The sequence below is a fragment of the Cynocephalus volans genome, chromosome 1, assembly GCF_027409185.1.
Source record: "Cynocephalus volans isolate mCynVol1 chromosome 1, mCynVol1.pri, whole genome shotgun sequence".
NCBI lineage: Eukaryota > Metazoa > Chordata > Mammalia > Dermoptera > Cynocephalidae > Cynocephalus > Cynocephalus volans.
The window spans coordinates 286158305-286174993 of record NC_084460.1 but is presented as its reverse complement, the minus strand read 5'-3'; the positions used below and the strand labels follow the sequence as shown (position 1 = coordinate 286174993).

General features: G+C 40.2%; 1 protein-coding gene and 1 pseudogene across 2 annotated transcripts in view; one reads left to right on the top strand and one right to left on the bottom strand.

The window, feature by feature from the left end:
- Positions 1-16327, bottom strand: part of ACSL3 (acyl-CoA synthetase long chain family member 3) — a 72345-nt gene extending 56018 nt beyond the window's left edge. For both annotated transcript variants that reach the window (XM_063096933.1, XM_063096924.1), the window contains exon 1: positions 16096-16327. The gene's annotated coding sequence lies outside the window, so the exon portion shown is untranslated. The remainder of the gene's footprint in view (positions 1-16095) is intronic.
- Positions 5856-6299, top strand: LOC134391219 (ribosomal protein uL24-like; annotated as a pseudogene).
- Positions 16328-16689: the final 362 nt, after the last annotated feature.

Sequence of the window (16689 nt, the reverse complement as noted above, 5' to 3'; positions counted from 1 at the left end):
AGTTTATTTGGAAGAAAATAATTGTAAGATTAGCTAATATAATTTGAGAAAAAGAATACTTAATGCATATTTGCCCTATTAGATTTCAAAACAAACACTAATTGTCCTGGTACAAAATTTAAAAACCAGAAATAGTCATGAGACTTTTTTATTTGACAATGGTGGTATTTCAGATCAGTGGGTAAAAAATTATTCAAGAAGATGCACTGCGTCAAAGAAAAATCAGAACTGAGCTAATGGCTGAATTAAGTCCTAGAAAGATGAGCAGACAACCAGCCTATTAATTAATACATTTCTTTCACAACTCCTATGTCCCAAAAATGGAAAAAAAATTATTGCTCTTTTTTCTGATTCTAAAATAGTCTCTAGTGACATCAACTATAGTTTGCACAGTCCATACTACCTGGCCTATGACTCTGTTGGGGAGGGAAGCATTGGTTCTGTCTGAACTACGCGATGCCACTTTGTTCCCGTCTCCAGCCAGCAGACTATGGCAAGTGTGGGCATCCACAGGTATCCAGGAGCCTATGACAGTGAGGCCTATGTGAAAAGTATGAACGTGTTGGTCCAATCATATTCTTCTCTCCAAAACTGGGAATTGGAATATGGAATTGGAGAGACATAAAAGAAGCTCAGAGGACTACCAAAATAAATTCATCCTTCAAGATTTAGTTTAAGCCTCTATGTGAAGTCCTCCTTGACCCACACACAGAGCTGAATCAATCCCTCTGCACTCGGATTCCTCCCTCCACTCCTGCCTACACACAGAGGCATGATGAGCACAGAATGAGGAACTGCAAATAGCCTGAGACAGTTGGAACACAGCAAATATGGGGGCAGCTAGAAATGAAAATGTTGCAGATAGAATTTTTAAGTAAGGCATGTGGCCAAATTTGGTTTTTTTAGAATGATTACTTGGATCAACATAGAAAACAAAGCAGAAGGGATTCCACATACGTGAAAACAAAATAGAAGGGATTCCACGTTCCTGGTTATTACAACAGCCCAAGTGAAGGATGAAGAGGTGCAGAGTTTAAGGCAGAAGATACAGAAGAAAGAGGACAACCTGTAGAGACTTCTCTGAGATTAAATGAATAGGACCTGTCACGTAGGATACGGAGAGTAAGGGCTTTGAAGATTAATGTCAACATTTCTAGCATGGAAGAATGGGTGGCTTGTGATAGATATGAGGAATACAGGAGGAAGAGCAGATACATATATCAGAGTACAGGGATTCAGGGCTATATATTAAATTTGTGGGAAAGCCCAGAAGAGACATTCAGAACAATATTAGAAATACAGGGCTGGGGCTCCACACAGAGCTGAGAAAGTAGATTTTTATTTTTTATTTATTTACTTTTTATTTTTTATTTTTTATTTTTTTTACAGTCATCACTGACTCTATTCATAAACCAAAAAAACTCTCGGAAATAGTATATTCAGTTATAAGATAAAAAGACTGAGAGACGCTAGAAGAACTAGCAAAAAACATAAAGGAACCAAGCGTAGTGCCCTAGAAGTCAACGGCTGGTGAAAGCTGGTGAAGGTTGATAAGGGCGTTGTCAGGACTGTCAAAGGCTGCAGAGGTTACAAGTGGTAATGACAGCAAAGTCCAACAAGCACTTGGTCTGGCTTGAAACAATCCACCACTTTCTTGCCTTCTTTATCACATAATTTTTAAAATTATATTTGTATACGTTACTCAACCAGCTAGCTATTCAAATACATATTTATCAGCAGTAAGTATATTCTTTCTGAATTCCTGAGCTCCTACTAAGTGTATAGCAGTCATTTTGATGTGAGAGTGTTGGCCTTCCAAAATTTGGGGGGTATTATGTTCAAATCTTTCAAGTCAATTTAATAAATGCTTACTCAGTATCTCATGTCCATTATTGTGCTAGGTGGTAGGGATGCAGAGATTGATTCATTACACAAATAAGCGTGTCCTGTATGCTGGGCACTGAGTATGCACAGTGAATAAAACACAAATATTCCTGCCTTCATAGAGTTTTCTTTCCAGCGGAGAGACAAATTAAACCTGCTCTCCTTCAAGAGCCCAAAACAAACACACTATGTTCTTGACTCATCTAAAAAAAGACAGCAAATACAATTATTTCATAAAGCTTTTTGAAATTAATAGCAAGAAACAAAAACTGTAATTTACCATCTATAGTAAACATACCTGTCCTCTGGCATCACATAATATAAATAAATCTTATTAACATACATGCAGTCAGCTCCCAATTATCTGTGGATAAATTATCTGTGCATTAAGAGCAATTCCCTAATACTGATTCATGTTTCTGGGTGGTGTCCCATCCAAATTTCTACCATGTAATCTTCTAACACATGATATAGTGTAAGAATATAAAAGACTTTCACAGACTAACTCAAATTGTTACACATGCTAGTTTTACTATGTCCACCATTTTCCATATTAAATGAATTAGAGAGAGACTGGCTCTCAAAATCCATTGCTCTTCAATTTATTTCCAGAGTCACTAACCCAAATTCTTCAATCACACTCCAAACCCAATTCATCCTAAAGCTGTCCCCAAACAAATAAAACTCCAAACATAGGCCTACCTTTTATCCACTAGATCATGATCTCTAAACTCTGAGGATCACAAAAGCCCCCTTTGTAAAAACTGTTGGCAGTCCAAACATGAGTACATTTAATATTGTGTGCATGTACTATAGTTCTAGCATACCGTAAACATTATAAATCATAATATAGTACAAAATTTAGAAACTTAAAAAAAAAAAGAGGATTTCTACCATTTTCTTCCAGCACTCCTGCAATTGGTTGCATCACACCCTAGAGTACCACGTACCCTGCATGGGAAACATCATTCCTATCTTAAAGAAACTGAAGCTGTGGCTACAAAACTAAGATAAGGAAGTGCCTGATTTGGGGATTCAAGCAACAGTGTGGTCCCAATGCTCAAGCTCTTTATCACTCCTCTCTACCACTCCAATCTCTTTACTTATTATATTTGGAATACTATGACTGCCCACCTCACCCCCACCCAGCCACTACCTCCCACAACCCTCCCATTTCAAGATACTGTTGGATAGAACAGGTATTCTTTTTAGGTCTCAGAAAATGATATACAAACTAAACATTTTTAACTTCTAAGGTGAGTGCTATAAAGTCTAAGCAGGTATCCACCTACATGTCAGACCTAGTTACACAGTAAATGATGAATACAAATTCTTAGAATCTAACACACTAGCAATATGGAAAGTTATAATACAATAAGATATGACAGGGAAATATTAACTATGAACATGTAAAAAATAATGATCCCACATATTATGGTCCATGTGTTCTAATTTCAACTAGTTTGAGTATGTTGATTCTATTTACATTAAAATTAAGTCAAGAACAGTTTTAAAATTAATTCATTCTGGTTCATTCTGGTTTTCCACGAAACTAAAATAAATTCCTTGCTTCACCTTAGAAAGAACTCAACTACCCACCCTCCTCCCACCTCTAAACAGCAGGTATCAAGACATTCCAACAGGAAGAGAAGGAATCTCTGGTTTAGTGTTACAGTAAGAAAGCCAGCATTAAGGTCCAGAAAGAGGATCACTGCAATTCTGATAAAAGCAAAATAAGTAAAAATAAGAAATCTTTGTAACTGAAAAGGAACTTTTCATAATTTTGGCCAAAACGATTCTGAGTTCTCTACATGCCAGAAACATGGATATAGGAAACTAAAAACTTATATGCCTAAAAAATCACTTTAGAACTAAAATAATATTTTAAAGGGGAACAAGTGTCTATGAAGCAGTCGGTGTAGTTAATATCTAATAAAACAACAACAAAAAAAGCCCACACAGATTTCTCACCAGAAAATAAATAAATAAATATAAAAGTGTGCTTTGCTTTTCAATCTCAATTCTAAATAGTTCAGATTTACATAAATATTCCCTGAGTATTCAACAGAACTTGCCTCATGAAACTTTCCACCTGGGTTATCACCTGCTTAACCTTTTTCATTCCAAGAAAATCACAAACCTGTCTTTAAAAAACACCCTCTAAATAATCTCAAGTACAAAACAATCTCTTAAATACAAAACAATCTGTTAACTACAATCTCTTAAGTACAAAACTCCAAAACTATGCTCATCATAACCAGTCCCATTTCACCAACTCTGTCACTACAATCCTTCTTTGACCTCATCTAGACCTCCAATACCCTTGATCTTTCCCATATTAGGCCTTCCTTGGCCTGATCTTTGTTGTTAATCACTACAGCACAATCCTTGCCTTCTCAATTTCTCTCAACTCCTCTAGACACCCTGTTCTTAAGTGCCATGGTATCGCGGTGGCCCTCAAGCCTGCTTACTACTTCTTTTGAATCTAGGCAGCACTTCTCCCATATCCTTCAGTGGATTTCTTTCCTCCTGATCTCCTCCACCCCATGTCTACTGCCAGTACCTTTGGGAAGGTAAGCAAGCCTTCATGATGTGTTTCATGATTACTTTAACAGTAGCCCCAGTTATTCCTCTCTCCCACTCATTCAAGTCAATCTCCCCCAAAGAGCTACCAGAGTGATCTTCCTAGAATGCAAATATGGTCACTCCCCTACTTAAAATCTTTCACTGGCTCTTCAAAGCCCTTGTTTCCTAATCACTGGCCTCACCATCTGCTTTGTCTTCTATCTTCTTTCTACCTACTGATCCACCTACCTACTTATCTTCATTTCCCTGTACTACCCTGTAACACTCCTTCAATTCTCCAGACATTCCATGCACTCTCTTGCCCCATGATGCCTTTATACTTACATTCCCCTTGGGTCCCACCTCTAAACCCCTCCCCCTCCTGACTAGGAAAAACTTTAATCCAACCATTTGACTGCACTCCCTCCATCCATTTTTACCTCCATCCTTTCGCTCCCCTCCTCCACCAAGGCTGGGTTAGAAGTACTGCTTCTGAGCTTCGAAAGCACTTTAGGCATAGCACTAACATAGCTTACTACAACTGCATTTTAACATTACTTTTCTGTCTCTCCAGACTAGACTGTGAGCTTCTAGAAGCAAGGAGCATTTTTTATCTCTGCTTTCCTAGAATCTAGCAGAGTATATTTACCTAGTAGGTATGAATAAATGTATGCTCTAATAAATACTATTCTATACTCAATTTAAATGTGTATAGGGAAAATATTTTAAAGCCACATCTTTTGAGAAAGGATACCCCACATGAGGGTAGGGAGAGAGTACCTGAAATCAGAGCTACTTCTGTGATTTACAAATCACACTCTATTGCTCCTTCCTCTGCCAATACTTTTACAGTAGTGAAATTGTCCAAACTCCAGCTCAAATGTCACCCCTTTTATGAAGTCTTCTACTATCTGCCTACAGTCATACTTACTTCCTCTAAGAACCCAAAACACATTGAATATACCTCTATATTAGCATTTTTCATTATGGATTATGTTTACTGTTTCACTCTCTACTTCAAAGAAGTAAACACTCTAATGATTCATCTTTAAATATCTATTCCAAGAAACCTAGAAAATATTACCTAGTATATGTTCAATAAATTTTTGTTGATTTGATGGATGAATTTTTAAAAGAGGGAAAAAGAAGAAACATCACAGAAAAGTTTTTCTGTGAAATTATACCTATTTTATGGTAAAAAAAAAAAAAAGGGGGGGGGGAATGCCACAAGAGAAAAATTAAGCGGCAGGGGAAATGCCACAAGACAGCAGCAGCAATGACCCTAACTGGACAAGTAAGAGCAGAGAAGCAAAAAACATAACATTCCACATCTGTGATCCCAAAGAAACAAGATTTCTATCATTAGAAAACTAACTGAGGAGCTCGCCCACTGCCAGACGGTCACCATGAAATTCAAGCCCTTTGTGACTTCAGAACACAGTAAAAACCACAAATGCCAATTCAATGCACCCTTATTCATACACAGGAAGTTCATGCCATCTCCACTCTCCAAGGAGCTGCAGCAGGAGCTGCAGCAGAAGTATAATATTTACTTCATGCCCATCCACAAGGACGACGAGGTGCAGGTGGTTCAAGGACACTACAAAGGTCAGCAAATTGGCAAGACTGTCCAAGTATGCAGAAAGTGTCATCTATATAGAGTGGGTGCAGCATGAAAATGCTAATGGCACAACGTCCATGTGGGCATTCACCTAAGCAAGGTAGTTAATACCAGGCTAAAACTGGACAAAGATGGGGAAAAAATTCTTGAAACACAAAGCCAAGTCTCAAGAAGTTGGAAAGAGAAAGGCAAATATAAGAAAGAACTTACTGAGAAAATGCAAGAGTGAATGTAACCTGTTGTGCAGCCATGATTTAGCTGTCAGTTTCTAACCTAGTGTGTATTTCTTTAGAACTTTTCAAGATGTCTCTGGAACATTTCATTTCCCTCCTATTTCGTTACTGATCTGTGGCTCTGTAAATCTCTGCTTGCAATTTTGATTAATATATTTTTGGCAGCTGGCAGGAAATTGATTAATAATTTATGAATAAAAATTGGAAATACTTCCTAATTCCAAATGGTATTTGCATTGTTTCTTAAATGAAATCCGTGGATGGATGGATGGATGGAGGGATGGAGGAGGGAGGGAGGGAGGGAGGGAGGGAGGAAGGAAGGAAGGACGGAAGGAAGGAAGGAAGGAAGGAAGGAAGGAAGGAAGGAAGGAAGGAATCCAATTCAAGCCTTAAAAATGAACAAACAAAATCAGAATGGGCTCTGTTGGTACCCACAACCCCTTACCCACTGGATCTGCTCTCCCACCCCATTCTGGTCACCAACTCCCTTCTGGCCTCACTTGCCCCCTGGGCAGCCTGGTCCTGGGGACCAGTGTTTCAGAGATGGTCTCTCTGGTAACCATGTCCTTGATGAAGAGCTCTGAGCATTTATTATTCCAAACCTCCAAAACATGACCTCTCCCCACAGACTCACTGCATTCTCATCACTCCTACCCCCAAAGCTGCCAGCTGGAGAGTCATCAAACCAGAACCAATGTCACACATTTGCAGGACCCAGCCTTAGCTAGGCCTCCCTAGACATTGCTTAGTGGTTCCCTAGTGGGCCCCTAGTGACCATTACTTCATGCATCTTTCACTGACTTCTTATCACATTCTATAAATCTCTAAATCTAGAACTCTGCCACTCTCACTCCTCAATCTAACCATCATCTACCCAAGTGACCCTCCTTTAGCTTTCTCTGAGATCTCAGCTATCACACTTCACATTTTTAAAAACAGTAAGTTTTTAAAAACTGAATTCTCCTTTCCACCTCAATAAGCAGTACCCTTCCACTATGCCTCCACCTTCTCTGCCTTTCCTTCCCAGACTAGATGGAAAGCTAAATCCTTCCATTTCTAGAACCCTGATCAAAATTTCAAAGCATTCAGTAAAATTCTCTTTCCTTTATCCTCCATAGATTCAATCTATTGCCAAATACTAATGATTCTACTTCCTCTGTCATCCCTCCCCTCCTACCCATTCTCACTGTAACTTCTGCAGTTCAGGTCCTCACTGCTATCACTTTGCAGAATTTAACTATCTCCCCCTCCTCTACCAACACACCTTGCATCCGCTCAGCCAGTATGGCAATGCCATTCCTTTACAATCCCAATTTCACCACATCAACCCCCAACTCAAAAGTCGTAATTCCTTCCTCATTGTCCAAAGGAAAAAAGAAAGGAAAAACCAATTCCAACCTGCCAAGCATTTAAGGCCCTCCACAACTTGAAGTCAACTTACTTTTCAACTCTCACCTTCCAATTCTCTACGTCACTCATTCTATACTTAGGTCAATTCCATTCATCTCTTTATCCCCCTTACTTGCCTCCTCTGCCTTTGCTCACTTTGCTTACATTAGTTCTACCTGGAATGTCCTTCCTTCCTTCTGTGTAAATCCAAATTCTAGTAATTTCTTAACATCTAAATTGATGAGTCATTCTCTGATATCCAAAACTCCACTGGCTCCAACCCCAGCCTGAACTTCTCTATCCATATGTTGAACCCTTAGGGCACTCTATGGGCACCATCTTATGGCACTCATTTTCCTTTGTAGTTAATTACTTATGAACTTATAATGACATGATAATATATCTCAAAATGGAATGCCTGTGAGCACCTGACACCAGATAAAGGGTCTGATCACTGCCTCTGAAATGGTTTCTGAGAATCTTATTTATTGAGATGTCTGAAGAAGAAGAGACCCACACAAATACCCCAGTGAATTCCACATAGTGAACACATAAACGGACAGGAGGAAATGCATGAAGCTAATTAATAAAGTATCAAACGTATCTAATAAACAAACATGGCATAAATAATAATAATTCTGAGGAAAGGGAAGAAGATGGAAAAACAGATTTTTTTTTTTTTTTTTTGGAGCAAGAAAGGATCACAGACAAGGAAACTGAAGTCCAATAAGACTAAATGGGACAGACAAGGCCATACCCATAGTCACAGCAGTAGGGTTACAAACTCGGGCTCGATCCCCAATGCTCTTCTTGTAACAACTCAAAGAGCCCACCTTGGCTTTCTTCAGTTGCTAGCTGCTCAGTCTCCCTTCCTATCCCTGGAACCTCTACTTCATTCAACAATTACTTTCTGAGTTAAATCAATCAATAAATGAGTTTATGCAAGATCTTAATTGTCTTTGTCCTCCAAGTGTCATTCCTTGCTTTCCCAAAGGATGTGACTTAACCCCACAGCTTCCTTAGTCCTCCTAAGCAGTTGATGACCCAATTTTATCTGTCAATCCTCCTCTTCCAAACTGGCCCTGGACATCCAATTTGTGTACCTTCCTCAAACTCAACTTTCCTCAAATCCAACACGTTTCATTTTGTTCAGCCGACCCTTCCCTGACTACTCTGATCACACACGACCACTCTGTATTGCTTATTTAACATTTACCACATCTTGTTCTACCTTCATACAGCTTGAAAACTCTTGTCCTTAAGAAATTAATATTTCCTAGTCCTCTTTAAATGATGTATGCTTTTATTTATATAATGGGTTTGCTAACATGCTGGATTCAGAATGCCTTGTTACTGTTTACCAAGAAACTACTTCTGAAGAAAAGAGAAGGGAGGGAGGAGGAAGAAAGGAAGAGAGAGGAAAGAAAACCGAAAAAAAGAGAAATTAAAAGGGAAGACAGAGGGAAGCAGAAAGATGAAGGAAGTAATTAACATAGAGGGTCAACAGCAAGCTCTAAACTACTATCAGATGTCTCCCTCTATCATCATGACAACCCAGTGAGGTAAGAATTAAAATCTTTATGTTAAGGAAATTGAAATGAAAGGCTGAGAAAGGTTAAGAAACTAGCTCAAATTTACATATCAAGTTTTATACTCATGGATGGAAATGGTTCCTCTCCAGTCAACAAGACAAGGTTGATAATATAGGATAATGTATTTAGAAATGCCACATGAATTATTACAAGGGTCATATTACAGGTATGTAAAACTAACAGACCAAACCATGTCAACATATTTTCAATGTACTTTATACATATTTCCAAAAATAATTAAAGGACAAGATAAATCCTAAATTATTGATGTTAAAATTTTAAAAACCTAGTTAATGTCCCTCAACTTACAGTTTTCTACTAATTACAATTTCACTTCCCAATCTCCATTAACCAGAGGTTATAATACATTAGACATTTCCTTACAGTGTATTTGTACATATGAAGATGTAATGCTGCTTAAAAAGAGAAGGCAATAATAAAAAGTGATTGAATAGACTTAGAAAGAAAATAAATAAAACTAATACAAACAGTTAATATTTATTGAGTACTGACTATATGCTTCATCTGTATTTTACATATGAAGAAACTGAGGCACAGAAAAGCTAAGTAAGCTGCCCAAGTTCATGCAGCTAATAAGAAGTAGTACCAGGATTCAAATCCAAGCAATCTTAACTCTGAGCCCATGTATCCACCCACTAAATTGTAATGGAAAAAGGCATTACATTTTAGAGGAAAATACTTAAAGGAAGAAAGCACTAAAATACAGAACTGGCTAAATTAAAAGTGCATTAACAAAGAAACATTTCCCAAGAGAAATGGCACAGGTGAATTATCCCTACAATTATTTATGGAATTAGAAGTGAAATAATATTAGAAAAATATCTGCAAAATATCTACTAAGATCAAAGAAAGAAATACAAGCAAAGTAAAACAAAGTTAATTAAAATAAAGGTTACTAAAAAGAGCCTTAGAAGAAAAGTACCCATTGTAGCTTTGTACTGTAAGTATAAGTGTACTTCAAAATGTTCATAGAAAGATTTGTATTATCTTTTATTTTTCCAAAAACTTCTTAAAGTACCCTTGTATAACTGGCAAAGTTACCCTAGGTCACATAACGAAAAGATTAAAGGAAGGTTGAGATAAGAATGTAAAAACACAAAGAAAAATGAGCGCAAGGTAACTATAGTGTCAAAAACGAAATTAGACATGACAAAAATGGAAATATTATCCATGAGAATTCTCATGATAATATTTGTAATAACAAAAAAAAAAAAAAAAAAAAGGAAACAACCTAAAAGTGTACTAACACAGCAGAAGGGAAATAAATGTGGTACAGCTCTAAGATGTAATACCACGACACAGTAAAATATAAATGAACTAAATCGACATGCACCCACATTGATGAAACAATGGATAAAACCATACTGATAAGTAATACTGAATGGGGAAGAAAAGGTATCTTGCACAAGAATGCATACAGTACCATCTACATAAAGTTTAAGAGTATACAAAACAATACTATACACTTTGGGGGATACACATACGTGTAGTAAAACTGTAGAGAAATGCACAGGAATAATAAATACCAAATTCAGAGCAGTGGTTAACTGGAAGATTTGAGGAAAGGGAATGGGGGTTTCTTTAACTTGATTAAATATTATGAAACATTTTCAGATGTACAGAAAGTACTGCTGTATTTTATTTAAAAGTAAAAAAAAAAAAAAAAGAACGAAAATGGAATTAGAAGACTATGGCATCCCAAATTCCTTTATATTCTTGGTCCAAAAGAGAAATCTAAAAGGGCAATGATAATTCCTGTGAAGAAATGTTAAAGGAGGATGTATCCTGAAGTATTCATGTTCAAGTACAAGAAGAAAATTCTAGTTAAGTTCTCTGATCTTAACCACACTCCACTGATAAAAAACAAGGGTTTTATTTGGGGCAGTAACTATGTGGAATTAAAATAGGTATAAATATTGCCCCTAAATGTCATCACAGCTCCTTTCCATATATAATCATGCTTTCAGAGGTTAATACGAACTTCAAGCCAAACTGTTGCCACAGAGAGGAGGTGCAGGGCCCAAGTTAAGAACATGGACTCTGGAACCAAACTGTTAGGATGAAATTCAGCACCTATTCGAGCAAGTCACTAAAGCTCTCCTGTACCTCAGTTTCTTCATCTATAAAATAAGAATGATAAAAGAACCTATCTAGTAAGACTGAAAACTAGAACAGCACCTGGCCACAGTATACTGTAAAAGTGTTAGCTGTTATCCTTATTCCAAAAACCATTAGAAAAAGAAAAAAACAGGCTTTCTATCAGAAGAATTAAGTTTAGTTACTTTCTTCATCAAATAGGGGACAGAAAAGTGGACCACAACAGGACAGGGAAAAATGAGCAGCTTTTCAATTCTTGAGTAATCAATGTTCGGATATAGCAAGATAAGCTTTTTAAAAAATTTTTCTAACAATATTCTTCGATGGTGTTAAATATCTCTAATGTGTACACATCTGTGTATGTACACACACACACACACTCAGTCCAAATTCAAGGTAAAACATTATATGCCCTGGCTCCCTTGTTCACTTGGCAAAACTCCAACTCAGCTTGGAAAACCTGGCTCAGCTCTCATCTCCACTGCAAAGTCTCTCCTTTTTCCTCCCCTGCTCTGTGCCTGCTCTGCCCTTTTTATGTATTTCCTGGAAGCTTCCATTACTGTACTGACTATACCATACTGTAACATACCTGTTCATATGCATTCTTCCATTACACCATACTGTAAGGTTTGTCCATACACTTCCTTCCATTCGTGAACCGTGAGCTTTCTGAAAGCAGGAACTCTCTCCTAATCATTTCCAAATTCCCAGTGCCTTGCAAGATAGGCACTAAATAAATACATGAATAAATGAATCAATGCACCTGTATATCCTTATAACAAATACTTCACAAACGAGTATAAACCTATATTTGGAGGTGCCTTATCCAAAAGGTTGTTTATTTATATAGCTTCAATTCTAAATTAAAATTAGTCTACAGCTATACCACCCTGAACATACCCCGACCTCGTCTAAGTAAAAATTAGCAGATCAATTGAGCCCATGAATCATCCAATTCTTTATCCTTCAAAATGGGAAACATTAGAAGTAGGTAGGTAAACATATCCTGGTAATAATAGAAGCTAAAACTTAAAATATAAATAAGAATTAAGGCACTTAAAATTGTCAAGAAAACAAAAGCAGTCTGAAACCTTTTTCTTATGAAACCAAAAATAACCATTTAGGGAAGGAATAACAAGATTTAACACTTACAATGTTTCCTTTTTCAGAAGAGAGATTAACTATAATCAAAAGTCAGATGAAAGTATATACCCTATTGAGGTAGATGAAATCAAGACCAAGCCACATACTATATCAATTTCATACAATGTTCCTGTGATGAGGTTTTCTAAAAGATGAGTCAGCTAAAATTGGGCTCAATTTTAGGACCTTAACAGTTCTGGGCAACTTTTCAGAATTTGCTTAGGGAATCATGATAAGGTACTAACTCATATCCCATCATTTATAGACTTGTCTTCTGTTACCATAAAGAGAAACTCTGCATGAACAAATAACCCTCTTCTCATCTATATTCAACCTCTCCCTCTCATCTGAGCCTTCCCATCAGCATTTAAATATGCTTAAATCAAAATCCTTGGAAACACTTTCCTATACTTGCTGTCTCCATTTACCTCACCTCCCACTGTTCCCCATCCCACCCCTACCACAAGATCAGCTTCTCTTGCCAAGGTCACTGATGGAGTTTGGATGTGTTGTCCCCTCCAAAATTCATGTGGAAATTTGATCTCCAATGTGGCAGTGTTGGAAACTGAGTCATGGGGGCAGATCCTTCATGAATGGATTAATGCTCTCCCTGTGGGAGGAGGAGTAGTGAGTGAGTTCTTGTTCTATTAGTTCCCGCAAAAGCTTTTTGTTTATAGGACCCTGGCACCTCCTCTCTCTCTCTTGCTTCCTCTCGCCATGTGATCTGCTTGTACCCGCCGGCTGCCTGCCACTTTCCACCACGAGTAGGAGTAGCCTGAGGCCCATGCCAGATGCAGCTGTCCCAGAATCGTAAGCCAAATAAACCTCTCTTCTTTATAAATTACCCAGTCTCAGATATTCTGTTATAGCAACACAAAACGGACTAGAACAGTCACCAATGACCTCCATGTTGCTAAACCTAATGGATGGTCCACAATCTCCTCTCACAGGTGCATTCCAGAGTATTGACTGCTTCTCCCTGAAGGGACATCTGCTTCTGGCAGTCCTCTCACTTTCCTGCCACTCCTCCTTATCTCCTTTGCAAGTTCTGCCTCATCTGCCCATCTCCGTCCCAGCAGTCCTTCTGTTCTTATTCTATAGTCTCTCTGCAGGCAATCTCACCCATTCCCATGGTTTCAGCTATCACCTCTATACCACGGGCTCCAAAATAGTGAATGTCCATCTTAATTCTGAGCAATAAACCAGTAGTTCAGTGGAGGTCTCAAAGGCAGCTCTAACTGAACATTTCCAAAGCTAGACTCATGATCTCCCCATATCCAAAAGTAGTTATCTGCCAGTAAGCCCCAGTTCAGTGAATAGCACACATCCCCTTCAGTTGCGTAAGTCTGAAACCTAGTAATCACTCAACACCTCCTACTCCCATCCCATATACTATTTATCACCATGTCCTGACAATTTTACATCTAAAATCTCCATTTTCTCAATATTTCTGCCAATCATATAAGGCTCTGAAGAGGATCAAACAAGCCAACATATGATGGTACTCTGAAAAAGGAGGAAAAAAACAAATCTGAGTGTTAGTTTTCATTAAATTGAAATCTCCTTGAAAGCAGCAACTTTATCAAGTTCATCTTCTTATTTATTACACATGGTAGGACAGTAATCTACATGCTGACAGCATTCAGTAAATGTATTGCAATGAATTATATGTATTGGCTTCATACACGTTCAACTGAAACATTTATATTTCCCAATCCACGCCATCATTTTTTGTCCCCTAAGGGGTGATTACTTTAAGTCACTATGAAGTATAAACTTACTATGGATACTTTTCATGATTGTGATGCTACCTATCTAAAATTAGAAAAGCCTGTCACCTCTGACCTAGCTTTCCTGAAAACATCTAAATCCCATCTTTAAGTCCAAATCTCACATAAAAGATTCTTGCTTCCCAACTGTTCATCTTGAGAGGGGAAAATATAAGTATTACAGGAATATTTAAGCTTTAGAACCCTGAGGGCAAACAGAATAACTGCTTGAAGAGGTTCCCTATCTCATTTTCATATCTTGCAATGTGAGCTGGAATGATATTCTGGGTAGGAACACTATGAAATGAAAAGAATTATCGCTGTTCAAAAGTTCTCAAACTCTTAGGTTATGTACATGTAATTACAGCCTCAGAATGCAAGACTGTTATTTAGTAAAGTCTCATCGTATCAATTCAAAAAAGCTCCCTAGACTATATTTTCAACTAAATCACAATCCTGCTTCGTTCACACAATACTTTTCCTTCATGCACGTATCATAACTTGTAATTATATGTTTACCTGTATGATCATTTGCTTCCTGTCTATTCCCTCCATAAGGGCAAGGATCACATCAAATCTGTTCACTGCTGTATTCCCAGCACCTAACAAAGTGCCTGATGTATAACAGAGGTTAAAAGGCTCTAGCTAAGCTATTAATTGAATGAGGAATGAACCAGTCATTTAACTAGAACCAGACAGCAGGAAATCATAAGCAAGTGCAATAAGTCTTGAGGCTTTCAGATCTAACTGCACCCCCGATACCAGAAAGGAAGATCTTCCCCTCATAATTCCCGTTGTAAAATGGGAATAACCACCACCCTAGAGGGTTAACAGTGTAAAGATACGGTGCATAAAACTCTTAGGACAGCGTATGGTATGTAATAAAGCCTCAATAAATGTCAGCTATTCGTCATTTTATTCAGCTATAATCATTTTCACAAAGCCTATTCTTTCTCCGGCTTCCATATAATTTTAAAGACGTTGTTCTACCCTTTCTATTTTTGACGGGCCTTATATACAATACCTTAGAGCACATTTCCTAAAACCAGACTGGACTAACCAGTTAAATCTGTGCCTCGGGTTCCTCATCTGCGAAACGGGCCTGATAATACAGTACGTACCCACAGGACTGCTGGTAGTAGGCACTCCCCAAGTATTACCCATCCTATTACTAGCGTGTCATGGAAACGCGCTTAGAAAAAAGTAAACCTACAGCTCTCAACCCCAAACATCAGTCTTCATCCCCGTCCCACGACCACGGATAACGTCCAGAAGAAATTACCAAGGTCGATCCACCTCACACATCCAATTTCTTTGCACGTCCCTCCAGCCTGGGTTTTCCGAAATCGCCGGGCTCAGTTTCCTCCCAGGGCCACCGCATTGCTCAGGCCACCGCAGAGCCTAATTCAAGTGGCCGACCCACTCCTCGTCCCCGCCCCCAAAGCGCCAGCAGGGACCGGTGCGTCCTTGCTCCCTGGGACAGCGCCGCGCTCGTGCCGCCCCACGCCGCCTGGGCTGCGGATTCCCCGCTCACGAGGGCCCTTCGGCCGAGGCCCCACGTCAGTCCGCTCCCGGACCCCAGCGCCGACGCCTCCACCCTGCCGGCCGCTTCTCCCCAGCGCCACGGGCCGCCGCGCTCACAACCCCGGAGCCAGGCCGGGAAGCGACGTCGGGGACCCGGACCCTAGGCCGACCGCGACCCCTCGGGCCCAGTCGGGCCGCACGCAGAGGCCGCGCCGCCCACCGGCCCCCGCCGCTCCCACAACGGGCGCCGCACTCACCGCGACGCCGGGGCCCCCGTTCCTCCGGCCTCGGGCCCGCGCAGGCCTGGCTGCGCCCCAGAGCATTCACACCCCGCGCCGCCTCCTGGGGACCCAGGCGCAGCCGCCACGGCCGCACTACGAGGGATCGACCGCCCGCTGCCCCGTCCGCCGCCTCCTCGTCCCAGTCCCGGCCGCGGCGACAACGGTAGCGACGCTCCCCGGCACCGGCAGACCAGAGTCTGTGGAGCCGAGCCGCCCGGGACACGCAACCCGGCCGGCGCTCGTTGCATATGCAGAGAGGACGCCGCCCATTGGCCCGCGGGCGGTGGCGCGTGCGGGGCTCGGCCTATAGCATCCCGGCCGGGAGCCCGGCGCTGCCGGCGCGGGGCGGGGCGGGGTTACTACGGGTCATTCTGCGGAGCCGCAGCCGGCGCGGGGCGTGGACCGGGTCGGGGGGAGGGGGAGCGGAGATCTGCGGCCGCGACGGGGGAGGTGGGGCCAGTCCGGCAGGGTCCGAGAGAGGGCAGGCCCTCCAGGAGAAAAGGCCACCCCCGTTCCCCGTCGCCCAGAAACTGCAAACGCGCTATGATTGCTGTAATGCATGCATCCTAA